General features: G+C 37.6%; 1 protein-coding gene and 1 long non-coding RNA gene across 2 annotated transcripts in view; one reads left to right on the forward strand and one right to left on the reverse strand.

Annotated features, from left to right (window-relative positions):
* LGR5 (leucine rich repeat containing G protein-coupled receptor 5) overlaps positions 1-19,183 on the reverse strand; it is a 143,885-nt gene that overhangs the window by 123,590 nt on the left and 1,112 nt on the right. The window lies entirely within an intron of this gene.
* The window catches only part of LOC141585103 (uncharacterized), a 96,319-nt gene that overhangs the window by 60,665 nt on the left and 16,471 nt on the right, over positions 1-19,183 (forward strand). Inside the window, exon 2 of the long non-coding RNA XR_012518412.1 lies at positions 18,500-18,619. This is a non-coding gene — a long non-coding RNA (uncharacterized LOC141585103). The remainder of the gene's footprint in view (positions 1-18,499; positions 18,620-19,183) is intronic.

The following is a 19,183-nucleotide window of genomic DNA, read 5'->3' on the forward strand; positions in this document are numbered from 1 at the left end:
GTTCAGTGAATCTGAAGCTTTTCTTCCACATGCTTTCACACTCTTGTGCCTGTGCTGATGTGGTTCCTGACTTCTAGAGGCTATGCCCCATTCATATGGTGAAAACTTCCTTGTTCTTTAAAAGCAGGACAAATATGATCCTCTCTGTGAAGTATTTTCAACTCCAAGTGGAATGAATGGTTCTCTTCTCTCTGCTTCCATAGGACATTATACCAACCTCTGTTAGTAATAACGGCTAACCAGGCACTGTTCTAAGTGGTCTGCAAATAACCCTTGGAAACAGCTCTAGCAGAAACATTGTATTTCACAGATGAGAAAATGCCCCAGAGGAGTAACAATAATTTATGATAATAACAATAATTATAAATTATTATAATTTATAGGAGTACTTATTAAGAGTTATCAGTAAAATAATTTGCCCAAGCAAATAAGGGGAAGTGACAGGATTCTAATAACAAGTGACTGGCCCCAGAGGAAGGCTCTTAACCACTACACTACTTTCGTTTTCAGTCTGTCTTCCTCCATTAAATTGTGAACACCAGAGAGCATAGTTTCCTTAATTTATCTTTGTTTCTTGGGCCTGGTGTAGAACTGGCCTGATAGTAGGTGAGGAGCAAACGTCAGTGGAATAGTTGAATGAATAAATGTGCACACTTAGGTTTGGCCAGCTCTCCCTTGTGAACAAAAATTGGGAGAGTTTACCATGAATGAGAAAAGAAGAGAGGGGAATCATGCTTTCTACTTCCAATGTGGAGTGGGCTTGCATACGTAGCTGGTTCTCAGCTCCTGGCTTCCCCACCAAATGCAGGGAAAATGTACTGGTTCATGCATCATGATTACTATCTTCTCCTTATGTTTTATTAGGGGTGTAAATAAATGGATTCATAATTGTATTTCAGAAGAACTGAAAATGAATGAGATATGCCCAGCCAAACTATAAGCCAGTAAAGCAAAACGTACATTTATGAAATCAGAACACAACTGCAGAGTGCCTTGCCTTATGAGAGGGCTCCTAGTAATGACAGGTCAGATCCCACAGGAGGATCCTGCCTCTTAGGGACTGCATTAAGGCCTCCTTTGGTACAGTATACTTACTGGTCTTACTAGGTCATGCTGTATAAGAGCAGAATGCACAGAGGAGAATTCAGCCAGTGCTCAGACTTAAATGGCAAAGTCTAGAATACTCCTTCCTTCTTTCGTTGGCTAGCTCTAACGCATCCTCCAAGTTTCAGATCAAATGTCATTTCCCAAGAAAAGTGTTCCCTGACCATCAAAACCAGGCAGGTTCTCTTTTAGTGCACTCTTGTTAGCCATTAGAGCACTTTCATCTTAATAATTTAAATTTAAATATGAATTAAAAAAATTTCTGCTGACCTACAAAGCAAGGATTGTGAACAACTTGTACACTGTTATACCCTCAGCATCTAGCAAAAGGTGGGCAGTTGATAAATATTAATTGTATGAATAAATGGATAAATGAATGACTAAATTTGCAAGAACATAAAGTTGACACTATGAAAGATCTCTTCCACAGTCATGACTGACTTCTTATTCCTAATAGTTGCCATCTTTTCTGGACCTTATGAAAACTAGCAAGAAAGTAAAAACAGACTTGTTTACTGCCTAAGAACTTTTAGAACAATGAAAGAAGAGTTAAAATGTTTGTTGACTGCAGCTTTCCAAAAAATAGTAGAAAAACATGAGAAAACTAAATCCAATTATTTTAAGTAAATTTAAAAATAAGGTAGGATATTGGTCTTTAATATTTTTTAGTCTCCTTTGGAATTATTCCACAATAATGGTTTCTCTGTAACCTTGAAGCTTGTTGCACTTCAACCTCACAGAGATCCTTGAAAAGATCTACTCATTTTATAAGGAACATCAAACCTGACTTGAAATGCACACTTTGGTATCTAAGTACCCTAGCACAGGAGATTAGTAGCCAAAAAAGCAATTAAGTTTACAGTAGGGTTACAGATACCGTATCTACTACAACTGTTTGAAAAGGGAAGTAATGCAAAGGTCATGTCAACAAGAAAAAAAGTAACACTAAATAGTAGATGTTTTTAAGAAACAAAATCCCATATTCCAAAATCTTTCCTTCTCATCTAATGACTACATGTGTTTAGGATCTTGGAAAAAAAAAAAAAAAAAACAAGAAAGGAGGAGGCGGCATTACTGAAGTTGGTAGCTGGCACAAAAACCATGAACCAGGCTGTGAAATTGAAGCATCTGTGGCATCGGGTTCCTGATTAGCTTTTTCAGTTTGATCTTAGATCGCATTCTAGTATGTCCGGAATTGTAGGATCCCAAGCTGGCTGGGTCTGCGTGCATGAAAGGAGCAGCAACAGCGTAGGTTCAAATAAACACTGGCAACTGCCTCCAACAACTCAAATCTGAAAAGCTGAGCTTCAGGAAAAACCAGCAATGCTTTAGGACCTGGCAATAATTGCACCTTTTTACATGAAGGTAAAGGTGTTCCCACAAAACAGCAGGACTGTATGACACAGACACCAATTATAAGTCACTTTTAGTAGCTTTGTTTAGTTACATAGCACTAACTGTGTAAATCCCTGGCTTTACAATGGTTATGCAGCCCATGAAACTATGTTTAGCTGGAGTTTCTCTTCTGTGTCAGTATCCTATTTTGAATGAACAGTACTCTTAGATGAGCAGAAAAGATGTTTTTAGCTCCCACCATTACAATTTCTGATCTCCTTTGCTTTAGCTCTTTTGAAATAACATGAAAGCTTTGGCTTGCTAATTACTTTTAACCAGCCCATAGAAAAATTAGTTTATCTTCCTGATCAAAGCAAATTAGGCAGATCATGGTTGATTAGAATGCAACAGTAAAAATCTCCATACTTTCTCTTCCATCCCCTTTCTCTCAGAAATAGGGTCTGTGTCAAATATGTAGGTATTTCCCACGGCCAGGCCGGACTCTGTTTCCAACAGGGACTGCGGCTTGGACAATGGTTCTTACAGAGACACTAAAGTTCTTTAGTTCAGTCATTGTGTTCAAAAAGAACTAGTAACCCCTTAGCTAGCATTTGATGAAACATCTAGATTTACATATTTCCTTAATTGCATTTTTGAATGTGAGTGAGATTTATCTGACCAGAGTTAAATGGCTCCTTTATTCCCCTACCATAGGCAAAATTCTACTCCATGCTCTTAAAAAAAAAGAGGTGGGGGTGTATGGAATCTTACTCAATTTCCATCTGAACAAATTTTAGGGTTTCAATAAAGTGGGAAGAGGGAGTTACGTTACCCAAGACAGGAAAGATATATCTTTACCTTTCAAAGTGGAAATGTCAGCTTCTAAAGCTTTGGCTTGCTCAGCTCTTTCAAAAAGGCTATTTTGATTTTAAATGAATGCTATTCCTTGTTGCCGAATTCCCCAAATTGGTTGCTTGAAAGCTCTCAAATGATTATCCTTAATAATTTCTAGCTAAAATGTCTGTTCGGTGACTGTAAAAACTGGAAAGTTAGGTTTTATTTTCTTTATTTATTTACTATAAATTAACAGTAAATCTTGCATTTAGCTCCATTTAAACCTCCCTCTGCAGCTGCCCATTTGAAAAATAAAATGGTTGCCTTCTTTCACTTCAGTGGGCACAATACAAAACATCCATTGAGCTTTCCCTTTATTGCAGCTGCCAATGCCCAGCCGACTTTTAACAAACCAACCAAGCGGAATCACAATGCAGCTGCAACATTTTATGGTATTTCTGTTGGTTCTCTTTTGAGACTGAAGGTGTTAATTAGGAATCAAAGAACACAACCCTGCCAGCTTTCTTTCAAAAACCATACCCTGGTCACTGCAGTTTTCAGAAGAAAAATAAATCTAATAAAGGGATAAAAATGTTGTTTGTCACACCAGTAAAGTGTACTTAAGACCCTTTGATCAAAAGCTTTTTATGTAGTCTTGTCAGATGGGCTGGAAATACTGTATTTTTTTCTTTTCTGCCCTGTCTTCATGTGGGCTTATCTAAATTTTGAATTTAATGTAAGACTGGAATAAAAAAGTATAAGTATAGTCATGTGTGAGGATGCTTTATAGGTGCTAACTAGTCTCATAGAGTAGAAAAATTTTGCTTCTTAGAAAATTTCTCATAGTCAATGTCCCATCATGTGAAACTGCGTCTTCTATCAGTATGTTATGATAGTCTAACCATAAGTTTTTACGCTTGCAATTTACAAATACATCTGTCAATACTCTATTTACTATAATGATTATTAATTACATAAATCAGTGTTCTAAAATTATTTTCATAAGCATAAAACCATTATCTATATGCACTTACATATATAATGTTAATTTATCAAATGGTTTATGATTTTTACAGAATTTTTTTGTGTATCTTGAGTATCATACCTTCAAACAATAGCGTGAAGTCATTACCTCTAATCTTTAGTCAAAGTTAAAAGCTTAAAGTAAGTTTATGAAGTTAGCACTACTGGGAATTAGTCAAGCCTGCTAGCTTTCTCAGCACGAGGTTTTGCTGCTAGGTGCACAAATCATGCCAAAATCCATTAATCCTGCTAGAGAGAGGCAGAAAGAAGGTCTGCTTGTTGATTTAATGTTAATGAAATGAATGGGCTCCTGAGGCTGCCTACAGAGGCTCTCTAAACTGTAAAACAAATAAAGTCATTTTAAGTAATGCTCACTGCAGGAGAGTAAACAATGCTTCCAGATTTGCTGCACAAAGTGGGAGTGGGTGTGGGTGTGGGTGTGTCGAAACCTCCCATTTCCTACAATCCTGCTACACCTGCCCTATTGCAATACACACAGATGCCAAGCTGATAGACTCCTAGAAAGAACGACTGAATTAGGAAAGGCCTCAGAACATGTGTTCACCTCTCTTATTTTACAGATGTAAAAATTGAGGCAGGGAGGATATGCATCTTGCCAGAGGTTCTGTGACTTATTAGTGGGGTAGCTAGACCCAAATCAGTGGTTCCCAAACTTGGTCGCATATTGAATATGCCTTGAGGAGTTAAAGTACATCCTGATGCTTAGTTCCTTCCGTCAGAGATCGTGATTTAGTTGGTTTGTTGTGGGATCTGGGCTTTGAGATGGTTAAATTAGCGCCCAGTTGGAACTAATGTGCCGGCATGTTTAAGAACTGCAGATCTAGACTTCTAATCTAGTGTTCTACTCTCCTGCATTTCTTGTTTGCTTTTTCCCCCCTGCACCACAGTGTTAATTATTTCCCAGTCCCAGGAGTATTCCAATTGCCTTATCCTATATAGGTTAGATACAAATTTTGAGATTTTAAGGGTATTTCTACAATGAGTGTTTTTGCCTTGTTCTTTTGTGTATATGCAGAGATGTGCCCGTGGGGTGTGTGTGTGTGTGTGTGTGTGTGCGCGCACATGTGTGCGTGCCTTGTGGATACCACAAAAGATTGTACTCTACCCAGGGGGCGAGCCAGCTCCACAGTGGAGACAGTAGCCAAGCTCTGCTATGCTTGGCAGGTCGCCCTCTTGCCTCACACTTCTCTGTCTTGCATTTCGCCTCTCCTTTGAGTTCCTTTGGGTGTTGTTTTATTTATTCCTAATTTGCAACATTCTGGTCTCCTCTGGGCTGCCACTTTCCTCTTACCCTCTCCTCTCCACTTGAAGGATTTCCCTTTGTCTGAGAGAGATCCTCTGACTCTTCATTTGAAATTGTTTGACTTTTGCTGCCTTCTGCTTCCTTTGGTTTGGTGATTATTTACACTGTCTGATAAAGGTGGGCTGACAAAGTCTATTTCTCCAATCTGTGCTGCTGGATGATACATAGTAGATGTCTGTCTGGCAGTTTCTTCCATGTTGGCTTTAGAGTGGTAAAATCAATCAGCTTCCTGGTTTATTAATTCAGTAGACATTTGGGAATTCCAGAATCATCTTTTTACATGTAGTAAGATATAAGGAGATTTCTCTTTTTTTTTTCAGACCTGCCCTCTTGATTTCATCAGTTATGGGCAAAGCAGCTTGCCTTTTTTGCAGCGGCCTATGGAACATCTGCAGAGACAGTAATATAAGCTCATCCAATAGGATTAAAAGACTGTCTTGCTCCAATAACTGATCACCTATGTCTCTTCTCCCCTGAGGGTCACTGGGCCTAATTCCAGAGGCTTCCTGCTTGAAACACAAGTCCAAGTGGTACTTTGACCCCTTATTTAACTTTGAATCCCCTCTTTTACACAGATTCACATCACTGAAACCTGTTATTCTCCAGGGAATGATATTAGCCTCATCGCCATCACTGACTGAAAGATCCTTCTTGCAATTGTATTGAACCAACTGCTTCTTTATCAAAGATGAGTACTGAAGTTCCTCATAAAAATTAGATTATTTTGGATGTATTTTCAGGCAGACACAAGCCTACTCCTTAAATTAGTTTTTGCTCTTAAAGTAGAACTATTTTTTCAGTTAGTATAAAAGAAAAGACACATATTTTTGTCGTGTTGAAATCTTGGTTTTTCCTGAATGTATTTTTGGCTCTGAAGGAAGGTTGAATTCCCTACCTTCTTTCAGTCCCCTTAAATCCATCATCTCTTGCTTGCCACTGTAACAAATCAGCTGCTGATATCGGAGCTTCTAAGAGCGCCAGAAGCTACCAAGCTGAATTTTTCTTTCACAGTCAGGAAAGGTTATGAGAGTGGATGAAATAAAAAAAAGGAAAGAATGAAAGGAATTCAAGCTCAGTACTACAAATTGTGGGCAATTCATTAAAATGTAACTGAGGAGTAGAGTCCTAACATTGTGCCATCAGCCTACTCTCTGTGACAAAGTGTTCACTTAGCCCTCAGCTGTCCTGGAGATTTGTGCAGTGTCTACACAATGCTACACACTCCTGTGCAAATATGAAACTTCATTAAAAACAGATAATCTTTTGTCTATTTGATACCAAAGATCAGAAACAAAAGTCAGAATATTTTTATTTATAACATGCTAGATGCCAAAGTCATCTGAAGATGCTCCTTCTTTTTCCTCTAGTTCTTTACCTAGTAGGTGTCTTTGTGCTGTTTTTTTTTTCTTGTCTTTAACATTAGGCAATCTTGTTTAATGAAAATTATACTTTTAAATATTCAGCGCAATTAATTTAGCTAATTTAGGGAATAACAGTAAGAGGCAACATGGTGTGTACTTGTAAAGCATAGGTTAAGTGTGATAACAACTCTAACATCATCAACAGAAATAATTGCACTAAAATTTAATGCATGCTACACAAGTGAGGCGCTATGCAAAGTGCTTTATGTGCATTATCTCACCAGTCTTCACAACAACTTAGGTAGATATCATTATTATTGCCATCTTACAAATGAGAAAACTGAAACATTGAGTGATTTGTCAAGATCACTTACGATAAGGCTGCAAAAGTAATCAAGAGATGTTCTCATATTGATAGTAATAACTATTTTACTGTTTGCTTTGAGGGTCAAATGAGGAACTATGGGTAAAAGCATCAACAACACCTTCTGAATTTTTTTCCCCTCTGTCTTGGTGGATTACAAACAATCAGTCTGCCAAATTTAGAGGAAAGAATCTCTTTGTCATCACATGATGAGATTATATCAGAAATTATATCAACTAGTCTCACTCCATTGCACATTTGGTAGCTAGAAAACGGCGTCTTATGTCTTAGGTATGTGGACAAAGTTTGAGTTTTACGTAGAGTTTAGGGGAACAGAAAAGGGCCCTCCAGAGAGAAAACTGTGCTGACTCTCCTTCAAATGTACCTGCTCTATGTGCCCTTTTGAAGTTGCCCGGGTGCAGACATACATGGACACAGGGTGTTTTAAAATGCAGGTATTAATATTATTCAGGTGGGATGAGGCCAACAGATCAGATGATGACTACCATTGAAAAGGGAGTTTGTTACTCACAGTTCCTAAGAGGAAAGGGCCCACCATTCCACGCAGAGCCACACAGGAAAGCTCTGGGCTCAGTCTGGAGACAGAAGGAGCAGAAGAAAATCATGGGCAAGGTCCTTTATTGTGGTTTCCATGGGAAATAATGGATAAGGCAGGGTAAGCAGGTTTAAGATTGGCTAGTTGAGTAATTTCAGTGAGTTCTAGGGTGTAGGGGCTATCCCAATTTATCTGAAATCTGAGCTTGGGGTGAGTAGAACAGGAAAATATTGACCTAGAGTATAAGAGCCCTGCAAGAGCCTGGGAAAGTGAGTGGTTAGGGGCATGGACTTTGGATAGGTTGGTTTGCATATGAAAGATACACTCACAAGAAAATCATTTGCTATCTCTAGGAATTCCCTAGCCCAAGGACGGGCAGTCTCTTTAGGAGCTGCAAGTCAAAGCATCATAAAATAGGGAAAGTGAAAAACATGATCAATATACAAGAACTCTGTGTTCTGATCTAATTTTCAAGGGGTATATAATCCAGTGGAGGAAACAGACAAGTAGATGAAATATGGTGATCAAGTCTGGTGTGTGCTATGATCGCAGTGGGCTCAGCATGATGTGGGAGCATCAAAGACAGGTTTCTAAAATGTGGGGTTTCAGAAAGCTTCCCAGAGGAGATGTTATTTGAGCTGAGTATGGAAAGACTCATAGAGGTTAGCAAAAAATAAAGACAATCCCAGCAGATGGCAACACATGTGTACACCTGGAGTCATGAAGTAGGGAAATTGTAGGATGCAGTTTGAAGTGGCTGGAGAGAAGAGAGCTTGGGGTGTTAAATTCAGGCTAAAGCCACCCCTTTACATTCTAAGTTTGGCCTAAAGGTTTCTCTGTACGTAGTAAACTGCAACGTAATGATGTGAAAACAGACTTTAACCTCCTCTTGTCCCAAGCACTGAGTTTTGTCCCATCAAAGATGGCCAACTATTCAAACCTTGTTCAAATGAGGCAAACACCAAGCTGTAATCCATCCATCTGTTTCTGTACCTCACTTCCATTTTCTGTTCTTCACTTTCCCTCTTCTGTTCATAAATTTTCTTCAAACCAGATTCAGTGCCAGAATCTCTCTAAACCTATTCTGGTTTGTGGGCTGCCCAATTTGTTCTTTGCTCAATTAAACTCTGTTAAGTTTAATTTGTCTAAGGTTCTTCTTTTAACAGGGAGCTAGGGAGGGGGAATTTGGCAGCAGGGGTTGCAGGTTGGGGATGAGGCAAGAAAAGTTGGCTTTTTGGGCTAAACTGACATGTTAAAAGTTATTATGAAGTCACAGGAAACTATTGAAGGATTGAATATAGGTAAGACATGACCAGAGACTAGTGGATAGTAGGGAGTGTGTGTATATGTGATGGGGGTCTCTGTAAACCATGACAGAAAACTGCTATAGTCATCCAGGAAAAAAGTGAGTAGACCCTGGACTCACGCAATTTCACTTCCAGAAGAGAAAGAGAACAGTTATAGGAGGCATTAAGGCAACCAAAATTTGATCAAATTAAGGTAACAAATGAAATTTTAATTAGAATAACCACATATTTAACTACTATGAACAGAGGCTGGGCCTGGTGGCTACTGCCTATAATCCCAGCACTTTGGAATTCTGAGGTAGAGAATTACTTGAGGTCAGGAGTTCGAGACCAGCCTGGGCAACATAGCCAGACTCCCATCTTTACGAAAAAAAGAAAAAAGAAATAATGACAACTATGAACAGACGTTTGGGGAATTAATTATACATTCTTCAAACTAAATCTGAGTGTTCCTTTTTGCTCTGCAGGTTTTTAGGTGATACAGAGACACTGTATCTCTATTTACAATGAACCAAAATAAGATGATATTGTTAGAATTCAGGTACATACCTAGATACGGACATATATAACGTGTAAACCACGGGATATTTGGCAACATCTAGAAAAGTAACTGGCAGTTTTTGAGTTCATCTGAGTATCTGACATTGAAATATAAAGGTGACTGAGAAGCAGCGCTGGACTGTTTTCAAGAGAGCTGGGGTCCAATTCTGTCTTTGCTAGCTGTGTGATTTTCGGAATGTCATTAACCTCTTATGAACATAAATTTCATCATCTGTGAAATGAAGATGTTGGATTAGGTAACTTCCAAGGTTCTTTCCATTCTAAATTCCCTGAGTAGCCATAGCTTTTGACTCACTGAAATCCTTTGTAACCCATCTAAGTGATTTTAATTCTGTTTATTTGGGCAATTAGGGTAATGCTCCAGCAATCATGATTAAATTTCAGTCTTGCATTGTGTAATGTGACCTTGGATATACAGCTTAGTCATTCTGGTAATTTGTGGATAAAAGATTATCCTTTTAGTTCTTCACAGTAGAACTTACTCAAAATGTAGCTAGGGATTAGCTCAAGCTCTAAATTAGTTTTATTATAATGAACATAAATCTCCCAAAATTAGCCTTTCTTCCCAATATACAATTAATTATATTCTGAGATGTTCCTGTGGCTAAGGCAAAGAGGGCTTTAAATTACTATGTAGTAGTAATTCAGGACCAGAACATATCTATCTAACACTTCTCATAACTAAAAGACTCTGAGGAAGTGGATGTTTTCCTGGAAAGCCAGCAGCTGGAAGGCGGAAGGTGGACACTTGCTGTCAGTTAATCATGCTGCTAAACCCTTTGAGTTCCTCAAATGAGATATGCTCACACCCTGGGAGAATCTGGTTTAACTAGGATTTCCTTTTGCTACCCGAGCTTGAAGACTCAATAAAAAAAGATCTTGAACTTCCTCCTGTACTCTATTGCACTGAGACCCTGAGAACAACCGCTGCTGGAGAACGGGAGCTGTGGATGAGTAAAGATCTTCCACCACAGAACAGTGATGTAGCTTTTCCAAGTTAAAATCAGAGACCCCAATTTTGGTGACTTGAGTTGATACTTTAATTTCAAAGACTCTTCTTTCTAAACTTCCCTTCGTCTTCTAGTTTGAAGCCCTTGGTGGGGAAAGCATCTGACGTAAGGAAAAGGCATCCTTTCAGTTTTCTGATACTATTCTTGACTCGAGGAATGGAGAAAGAGGGGAAGTGTACCCCCTGAGATGTCTAGTGGAGGTGTCTACTGGATGCCAGTAGCTCACAGTCTCTCAGTTCTGTCAGCACTGTCTCTTGGGTAGCAGATTTCTTCTGTTAGCCTCTTGCCATTCTTTTTCTAGGCTTTTCTCTATTGTACAGTTAACACTGTAACAATGATAGAGTAAACCTATTGCCAAATGCAGGCATGTCTGCTAAGGGTAACTTCAGGACAGGAAGTACAAAGACAAAATAAAGAAATAAAGAGGAAGGTTCTTTATTCTCAGTCTTTACTAGAAGGCTTCAAATTCACTCTGTAGATTCACTGAGCAAATACTGTGAAATAAATCTTTATTGTGATAGTGTCGAGATTTATATACAAAATAGTTGATTAAGGAATATAATATCTTCTATGGAAAATTTTATTTTATTATGTGGAAAACTGAAAGATTTTATTTCTGTGTGGATAGATTTAAAGACCAATTGATTATGTAACAGAATTCCTTCAAGTAAGTGCCTCACGAGAAAATTTATAGCCTAAAAACTTCAAGCATCATGTGGTGTTTTGTTCATCGAACCAATAAACTCATTAAAATAACATTGCATAAACCCAAACACAACACAATGAAAGTTCTAACACAGCCCACATTAACCAACCAACTTTAAAATAATATCCTTGTTATGTACTAAGGTTAAAAATTCAGCAAATTCTTTATATTTTTTCCACTTGAGATCATGTGTGGTTTTTCTAGTTTCCTGAGAAGTACACTTTTGTGGCTTTTTTGATCAAAGAAAGGTTATTTTTACAAATAGACATCTTTTGTAGAGGTCTCTGCTCTACTTAATCAAGGTTTCAAGAAAAATGAGAACAAAAGTATTTACCAGTTTTTTAGTGAAACTTAAAAATTCTTAGGTTCTTTTCTTGGTGTAGGCTTTGAAAAGAAGGCACACATGTAAGGTTAGCCCCAACAGTTGTGTGTGTGTGTGTGTGTGTGTGTGTGTGTGTGTGTGTCCGTGTGTGTGTGGAGGGGGAAGACGAGGGGGAAGGAGGAAATAAAGGAATTTGGCTGCAAATTGAGGAACAGTTTGAAACACTTGGCTTCTAGTTGTGAAAGATGAGCAACACGGAAAAAAGGACGGGCTAACAAGGGACCACTTGAGGGAAGCTTAATCTCGCCTGGCAGGCTGAGGAGGGAGGTCAGCTCCATGCACGCGTTCTCAGCTGGAGTTGGGCTCCCTTTGCCAGGACGATTGTCTTCTGCATTTCAGTTTCAGAACCGAACTGAAGGTGCCTTCAAGCAGCCAGCTCCATAGTCTCCCTTTTAAAGGGTCGACCCTCCACGGCCATGCCCTGCCGACATTTGTATCATTTCTGCCAAGCAAGTGGCACAAAGGGAATTGTTTGTTATTAGTGTGTTGGCGTGTGTGTTAGTGTGTGCACGAGACACGACTTTCCTCCCCTTGGCCACCACAGTCCTTGTTTGAAGAAGCAGTGAATACTCCTTCTGAAGGCAAGAAAGATAAAATTAGTATATGGAAAATGTGCATGTATAAAATATGGGACACTTGAAAATTAGAGATTGTTGAATAACTTTAAATTATTGTCAATAAAAAGCTAGAGTATGTGGGTACTATTTTAAGACATTCTAGAGACTGTGCTCTAAACATATCCCAATTTTTCTAAATATCAGTATTGTTTTTTCTGTTGACTTTATAATACAATAAGCGATTAATGTATATCAGGTTAATAAACTGAATTGAAGGACTGAGGAAATCAACTGCATAGTTCAGAAAAGGGTTTTCATTGTTTGAAGCGGGGGGCGGGGTGGGGGGCTTTTCTATGATTTATCCAGATTTCTAACTGACACATAAGTCTGTATCACTAATTGTCTAATGGTTAAACCATGCATAGTTTTAAAATATATGTTGGGGAATTTGATAAAATTTTGGAAGAATTCTCTATTCTGAATCAAATGAGTAACATTATGATACCTTTGTGACAACAATTTATCTGATCTCGTCCATTTTAAAGGTGAATATAAGCTCAAATAGAATTTGCTTGTTAAGAAAGTTCATGTCTCTCTGAACTGAGAAATAGTTCCAAGAGTGTTCCAAAGAATGCAGCTACTTCATTTGATACATAGATCTGGTTATAGGAAAAAGGTTTTTTTCTTGCTTAGGAAGTTACTAATCTATTGATCACTCTTTACAATACTCTGGCAGCTACTACAACTTATCTCTGATTTGGAGAAAAGAAAAAAATGTTTCTGTGGTAGTAAGAAAATAGATATAAAAAGATGTCTACTAAACTTAAAATATTGGCCCTAAACTATGTAAAGTAATGCTCACATTATTGGAAAATTAAAAACTACATTTTGGTCTGGAATTCCCTGAAAAAATATTTCTGGTATTAGAGCTTCATAAATTGTGTTCCTGAAAAGAAAAATGGGCTGAAATATTTCGGCAGCAATTAAAATTATTACAAGGCATAAGTATGTGTTGCTGTAAACTGGCCCTGAAGATAACTTCAAAGGAAGTCCAAAAATATTTTGAGCAATGGAAATACTTGAAATAAGCTTACGGTAAGCTTACCTAATAAGTGGTGCTATTATCATGCCTAACTTGTCGCAAGTTGCCCCACCACAAGTGGGGCATTGACTGAGTAAAGTATTTAGTACCTTTGTGGGACCTTGGGCTGAGTCAAGTATTTAGTGCCGGACACTTGGGAAACACAATTCAACTGTCAGTTATTATGAATATTGCTATTAAAATAATAAAGTAATTTATATACGTAAATCATGGCACGTGTTAAAATAAACAACTCATTGCACCATTTAAACTGAACACCATTCAGTCATATTTCAAATGGGGCTGGGCAATAATTATGGAATACCATTGGCCTTGTGTTGTTTGTACTTGCGGACTAGTAGTTCGCACTTGTCTTTCTCTCATCTGTACTAGCCACTGGGATTTCAGCAGCTGGTTCAGTCAATGCCACTCAATTCAACATTACTGAAAAATATTCAGTATTTACAAAACTCCCCTGAGTCAGGCATTGGTAAGGGTACTTGGGATATAAAATGGAAAATGTCCTATCCTGGAGGAGCTCACAGCCAAGTAAGAAGAATTAGCCCTGAAGGAAAGAACCCATCATTAAATCATGGGGTGTGATTTCATCTGACTTTCAAGAAGTTGTTTATATGGTCAGGAGTCAGTTCCTTTGCATACTCTCCAAATAAATTTCAGCCTCTCCAATTCCAGAGTTAAACATTAAAAAGAGAAGTAATACATGAGGATATATGGAAGCACTTCTGAATATGAAATATCTTTTAATAGTATTCCATTAATGCTAACACCCTGTTAAAGGCCTTTTAGCATTACCACTAGATATATTATTCCATTTCTTAAAATTGAATAACTAATGTTTTTCTCCCTTCTAGTTTTAAGTCAGGCATTCCCATTGGGCTTAAGCAATTTAACAGGAAAAAAATGCCACAGATTTTAAGAATGGACCTGCTTCCTACCATGTAACATATGGAGAAAAAAATAAGTTTTGAATCACGAGAATTTAATTTAAAATTCCACATTATAGACTGTGAAATGTCTCCTTTTGCCATAGATAGAGTTCCAGAGGTGAAATTGGGCATGTAGTTAGTATCCGCAATGGCTAAATAAAAGTGTAGATTAAAGCTGACAGATCTGGGAATAAAAGAGTTGTAGTGGGCTGGAACTCATGGGCAGATTTAACAAGTGAAATTCTGCTAAGATACATCAAAAATTGCAGCAGGACTTGATACACAACTCATTTTGTTTGATATGTAGTATACCAGTCAGTTATGGCTTTAGTGCTAGTCTGATTTATCTCTCTACTACAAAATGAGACTCTATAAAGGAAAATATTACAACTGAAGTGAGGAAGTTGAATCTTATAGGAAGGAATTTGCCTTCTCATGAAGACATCAATTTACCAGAAATATCTACTAGGGAAGTGTTTACAAGAAAATGGGCCATTTAGCTTTATTCTAAATTTGCATAAATAACTAAACCAAACAAATACATTACTTCACAAAATTGCTCATTGGATAACCCATTGCTGTTTTTCATTTCTATCCTATGGCATGTGATTTAGATTATTTAGAAACATATGTAAATTTGTAGCTAAAATGACAAATGCATGAATTTGATAGAAGAAATATAAAAAAAGCTTTGCTAAATCAAAATTAAGCTTCAGTTACAAAATGATAAATATTCTATAATGTCTTTAATTTATGATGGCTTTACTGGGTTAATTGTTTGATCTGATACTTCTATGCCTTTGGCAGGTGTATTTTGAAAACTGAAAACAATAAAATCATTCACATAAAACACTTAACTTTCAGAAATCATAGACTAGTTTTGTGTTTCTGAACTTCTTTAAACACTTCCAAGTGTGACTGGTCTATTATCAAAACATGGTGTTATTTCACTCCACAGGCTATTTCTTAATTCTGATCTTCTAACTCATTTATGATTGCTACCTTTTGTTGCTACATCAGAACTCCCTTACTTTGAGGAAAATGCACAAGGATGAAAGAAAAAAAACTAAAGATCATGTTTATTATGTATAAAAATTCATTCTCATCATGCAAACTCTGCCATGCGTATGTTAAATATGTTCAGTAAAATATTTATTCTAAATTTATGCCACAAAATTGTTTGAATGAGCTCATGACTTTTAAAAGTTACTTAGGCTAATGATCAATTAGTTTTAATAATTCACCCCATAACAAAAATGCTATGAAAAAAATCCCCAGGAATCCTGGAGAAAAAGAAAGAACTTTATTAAAATGAAGAAAATTGACTGGCATCGTTATATTTTAAACAATTCTAAAAGTACATTGTAGAGAAAACTGTATAATGTTTATAACTGATCTAAATGTTAAGACTTATATTTTTGTAATCACTTCTAAAGTAAATTTTCTTCTATTTAAGATAACTTTCTTTGCTTGAAGAGGAGAACTACATTAAATCATTTTCAAAGAAGATTCTAAAAAGGATCTTTCATTTTGAAACTGCATCTTAAATATTAAAACACATTTATGATATTAAGCCAGTGCCTAATTTAACGAATCGAGGCTTTTATTTCATTCTTATTAACATCAGTTTTACTAGTTATGTGTAAAATTCAATTTTGTTTCAAAGTTACATATGAAAACTAACCAAACTACGTAAAATTAAAAAAAAAATCTTTTCTTTTGGTTCCTTTGGTTTATATAACACAAATTTGCTTGTGGATGAAATATGAATGCCTTTGAACAACAGCAAGGAAAAAATAGCTGTTCTGGACCAATAAAGAAAAATTATTTACTCTGTTAGGATGCTCATCAGCATTTAGTTTTCTATCTGAATGTCACACTAACTAGATGAAAGACACATCAAAGTGGTAGAGGGGAGTTTCCTTTTAAGACCCTATTAACAAAAATGTCCACATTTGATGCATTAAAGTAACTTGTCTATACTAAGATTAGATGCTAGAACTACGTTATTTAGGACAGATCAGAACTAGTAGATAGAGATGTACTAAATGTTGTAAATAATTATTGTCTGCTTTTATATCTCAACTTTGGTGTGTTTCTTATTTTCTGCTAAGTAAACTTTATTAGCCCCTGTTAGTAAAATCAGAGCCCATAACCACTTGCTGGGGGAGTTGGGGGAGAGAAGAGAGGAAGATGGAGATTTTTCCAGTGTTTCCACTATGTTCCCTGGTCCAGTTAAAGACCTAATGGGGAAGGCAGCTAAGTAAGAAAAGAGAGTTAATATTAATATTTGGACTGGCTTAACATTTTGCTTTTCTGGGTAAAAAGATTATAAAATGGCACATAAGTAGTGCTTGCATTCTATGAAGAGATGTAGGAAACTTTCTTTACCTACAAGTTTGACTAGCCAGCTATCAGATTGTGGCAAATGTGTACAGCTACTTGCCAAATGTGTACAGTTGGAATTTGCCATTATCAGTCTGTTTGAAGAAAAGGAAATGCTTATTCTTTTTTTGAGGGGGATTAGGAGATAACATTTTGACTAAATAAATGATGATAACCTCTTACAAATAAATGATAGCAGTTCTGGCTTTTCACCACATCAGTCTTTGTACACTGCAACTTTCTCATCAAGGCTCAATTACTACTGGGCCCCGGCAGAGTGGAGCTATAACTTTGTGTTCCCTTTCAACAGCGAAGGGAAGTTATTCCTTAAAATAAGAAAATCAGTACAACACATATTCATTTATTTGAATATGAATAAGTCGAGATTCCTCTTTTATGTTTTGAGTGCACAAGTGAAGACAGAAATGGTCAGAGAATACTAGGTGTAACCAAAAGAGGGCATCATCTACCCTTCATGTCTGCATAGCGTTCCTGTGGTTGTAAAAATCCAAAATAGCCGTAAACCCTCAACACCTGCTCAAAGGGCATCCCATGGCCCTTGGCATTTTTTAGCATACAAGGACACCAAATTATGAAATCACACATTATAAAGAACACCAGGTTGATTATATACTTCAGGACTGAATTCTATATTTAGCAATCATATCCCCTGAACTGTGTTGCATTAGAAGTATTTAACATTTACATATCACTTTATACAGGCGCTCTGAATTTAATAATTCATAGGGCACTGAGAAAATTTCTTCTTAGGCCAGGGTACAGGCTGTCATTAAATAACATGAGAATAATATGACACTTAATTTCATAACAGTATTTTAACTTCAAGGGATTATCTGTAATATAGATAGATAGATTGTTCTATCTATAGATAGATAGGGAACATTGGCAGTAGGTGGCAGTAGGTTCTCCTGAGCACATGGAGGGCACAGTTAAATGCATTTGAGGCATGTGGGAAATGGTTTAAAGCAGAATTTTATGCCAACTTTTAGTAACGGAAGCCTAACAAATATTTGTTCTTTCAAGGGAGAGAAGAAAGCAATCTGGAACTATTCATAAGCTTATTTTCTGTATTCTTAAACATATTTCGTAATGAATGTATAATTTAAACAGTAGGTTAAGTGTTTGGGGGCACTGCACACCTCTCTTGTATATAGTCAAACTTCTTCAGGGTGATGGGGAAGAAGCAGAGTGATAGGCTCCTAAGCAAAATTGCCAAACTGGTCTCAGAAATCCACTGCTTTGGAGAGCTCAGGATCCTTGCAACACTGACGTTAGCAGTTAGAGAGCTTGGGGATGAGTATTCTGCTTTGTAGTAGAGACAGCTGTTCAGGAGGAGGAAATATGAATTTTGAGAGCATGATCATTTATGAGAGCAGATTTCCATTCCTGGAACAATATCAGTATCACATGCATTGAGTGCAATTGAGGGGAAGCCTGGTGGGAAAAATAATTTTACCATTCTTTCAGGTAAAAAAGAAAAAGCGGTTAAAACAGCTTTATGGTAAATGAGGAGGTGACCTTCCATCTACCAATCGTAAAATCTAGCAGGATGGTACTTTTCTTTAAAGACAATATTAAAGCAAGTAAAAGTTTTTTTTTTTTTTTTTTTTTTTTTTTTTTCTTTCTCACTCTTGTCTCCAGAAAAAGAATCACTACCTAGTGGAAAATGTTGTGCAAGCCTCTTCATGTTTCTTCCCTCCAGAAAACAACTCAACACATGGAAGAACGGGTTCACGAACATACCAACTCTCTCCTGCCAAGGTACATCAGAGAAGTCGAAAACTGGGCTTGCATGGGCTTGGGGTGGGCTCGCTGCAATGTCTTGAATTCAAACCTCAATGTTTCACCTTGTGGTCAGGAGCACCTGTTTCCCGGAGTGGCCTAGAACCTAGTCTTCCCGCCAGAAGCAATGAAGCCCCAGATGCTTTGCTCGGGGGTGAAGGGAGTAGACGCCTCGTCTCTGAGACTAGGGTTCCTCCTGGGTCACCGTGTTCACCCAACCACCTGTTACCCTTGGGCCTTGGTTTTCCAGACACAAAATTATGCAATGAGCCGCTGCCTCAGGGCTTTGGAAGTGGTGGTGGGGGAGAGAAGGGTTGGGAGGATCCCCCAGGGAAGATAGGGAGCTTCAGGTCTCCCTTTGGGTGTCCGTGCCGCTGTTTACCAGCCCAGCAGCCTTCAGCCAACTTCCCCTTTCCTCCCCCGGGGGAGGAGATGGTTAAAGATTACACAGTGGCCGCGGGCACTTCAAAGGGCGGCGCGGGCAGCCAAAGGTAAAGATAACGTTCTGGCAGCTCTAATCGGAGTTTGTGGCTGCCACATTTT

This window comes from Saimiri boliviensis, chromosome 7, assembly GCF_048565385.1.
Source record: "Saimiri boliviensis isolate mSaiBol1 chromosome 7, mSaiBol1.pri, whole genome shotgun sequence".
In the NCBI taxonomy this organism is placed as follows: Eukaryota; Metazoa; Chordata; class Mammalia; order Primates; family Cebidae; genus Saimiri; species Saimiri boliviensis.